Source organism: Spea bombifrons, chromosome 3 (genome assembly GCF_027358695.1).
Source record: "Spea bombifrons isolate aSpeBom1 chromosome 3, aSpeBom1.2.pri, whole genome shotgun sequence".
NCBI lineage: Eukaryota > Metazoa > Chordata > Amphibia > Anura > Pelobatidae > Spea > Spea bombifrons.
Genome location: NC_071089.1, coordinates 119,691,146 through 119,693,439, shown reverse-complemented (window position 1 = coordinate 119,693,439; position 2,294 = coordinate 119,691,146). Strand labels below are relative to the sequence as shown.

At 41.2% G+C, this 2,294-nt stretch overlaps 3 non-coding genes across 3 annotated transcripts; 2 read left to right on the top strand and 1 right to left on the bottom strand.

Annotated features, from left to right (window-relative positions):
* Nucleotides 1-243: 243 nt before the first annotated feature.
* TRNAT-CGU (transfer RNA threonine (anticodon CGU)) lies at nt 244-315 on the bottom strand. Its single transcript has one exon. It is a non-coding gene; the product is annotated as a tRNA-Thr (tRNA).
* Nucleotides 316-1,135: 820 nt separating this feature from the next.
* Nucleotides 1,136-1,209, top strand: TRNAN-GUU (transfer RNA asparagine (anticodon GUU)). Its single transcript has one exon. It is a non-coding gene; the product is annotated as a tRNA-Asn (tRNA).
* Nucleotides 1,210-2,220: 1,011 nt separating this feature from the next.
* TRNAN-GUU (transfer RNA asparagine (anticodon GUU)) lies at nt 2,221-2,294 on the top strand. The gene has a single exon. It is a non-coding gene; the product is annotated as a tRNA-Asn (tRNA).

Below are 2,294 nucleotides of genomic sequence, written 5' to 3'. Positions count from 1 at the left end.
GTGCCAATTTTGGAATGCTTAGATTATTATTATTAATTTTTTGTTTTGTAACTTAGGCCACGTCTACAATACTACATGTTGTTAATAATTCGGGCAGCCGTTACCAAAATAGTGGCTGGCAAGGGGAGAATGCCGTTTTCATACAATATCATAAATGACACAAGTTGTTAACCCTACGTGCCAATTAATCTTATGCAACGCCAGTTGTGCTTAAACAGAAAAGTGACATTATAAAAACAAAATCAGCAGAGGATGGTTTCGATCCATCGACCTCTGGGTTACGGGCCCAGCACGCTTCCGCTGCGCCACTCCGCTTTTCTTATAGTGGCTTGTCCGAGGGGAGAATGCTGTTTTAATGCAATATCATCAATGACAGAAGTTATTAACCCTATGTAAAAATGACATCTAGCAGAGGATGGTTTCGATCCATCGACCTCTGGTTTATGGGCCCAGCACGCTTCCGCTGCGCCACTCTGCTTTTCATATAGTGGTTTGTCCGAGGGGAGAATGCTGTTTTAATGCAATATCATCAATGACTGAAGTTATTAACCCTATGTAAAAATGACATCTAGCAGAGGACGGTTTCGATCCATCGACCTCTGGGTTATGGGCCCAGCACGCTTCTGCTGTGCCACTCTGCTTTCTGTAAAGCTGTATGTCCGAGGGGAGAATGCTGTTTTCATGCAATATCATCAATGACAGAAGTTATTAACCCTATGTAAAAATGGCATCTAGCAGAGGATGGTTTCGATCCATTGACCTCTGGGTTATGGGCCCAGAACGCGTCCGCTGCGCCACTCTGCTTTTCATGGTACTTTCTTCACAAATGATAAAACACATTAATTCCTGACTTTTTTTTCTCCAAATCTCTTCTTCAAGCTTCGAAAGGGCCAACTTTTTGCCACTTTCTTCCCAAATGATAAAAAACCATGAATATCTGACTTTTTTTTCCAAATCTCTTCTTCAAGATTCGTAAAGACAATTTAGGAGTACAAGTTCTCACCATCATGAAATAATGTATAAACAGTTGAGATACAACTGTCAATTCTTCTGCTATGGTCACTAAGCCCTCTGGAATGCTGAAGGTTTAAAGTCATAATCCTCACTGCTTCTCTGAAAACAGTCACAAGTGGTTGTCTCTGTGGCGCAATCGGTTAGCGCGTTCGGCTGTTAACCGAAAGGTTGGTGGTTCAAGTCCACCCAGGGACGAGTGGGATGTTTTCCTGAAAACTTTCATTCCTGTGCTTGCAGCACAAATGAGCTAATGATTACATTGAAAGACAGAAATGCAAAATCCTTAAAGCTTTCCAACATTAAGCCAAATCCTCTTATTCCACTTGTGGAAAGTTATTTTCCAGACAAAGCATGCCAATCCTTCCATGAAAAAACACAGGAAAAACTTCTTGGCATAGTGCCAATTTTGGAATGCTTAGATTATTATTATTAATTTTTTGTTTTTTAACTTAGGCCACGTCTACAATACTACATGTTGTTAATAATTCGGGCAGCCGTTACCAAAATAGTGGCTGGCAAGGGGAGAATGCCGTTTTCATACAATATCATAAATGACACAAGTTGTTAACCCTACGTGCCAATTAATCTTATGCAACGCCAGTTGTGCTTAAACAGAAAAGTGACATTATAAAAACAAAATTAGCAGAGGATGGTTTCGATCCATCGACCTCTGGGTTATGGGCCCAGCACGCTTCCGCTGCGCCACTCTGCTTTCTGTAAAGCTGTTTGTCCGAGGGGAGAATGCTGTTTTAATGCAATATCATCAATGACAGAAGTTATTAACCCTATGTAAAAACGACATCTAGCAGAGGATGGTTTCGATCCATCGACCTCTGGGTTATGGGCCCAGCACGCTTCCGCTGCGCCACTCTGCTTTTCATGGTGCTTTCTTCACAAATGATAAAACACATTAATTCCTGACTTTTTTTTCTCCAAATCTCTTCTTCAAGCTTCGAAAGTGCCAACTTTTTGCCACTTTCTTCCCAAATGATAAAAAACCATGAATATCTGACTTTTTTTTCCAAATCTCTTCTTCAAGATTCGTAAAGACAATTTAGGAGTACAAGTTCTCACCATCATGAAATAATGTATAAACAGTTGAGATACAACTGTCAATTCTTCTGCTATGGTCACTAAGCCCTCTGGAATGCTGAAGGTTTAAAGTCATAATCCTCACTGCTTCTCTGAAAACAGTCACAAGTGGTTGTCTCTGTGGCGCAATCGGTTAGCGCGTTCGGCTGTTAACCGAAAGGTTGGTGGTTCAAGCCCACCCAGGGACG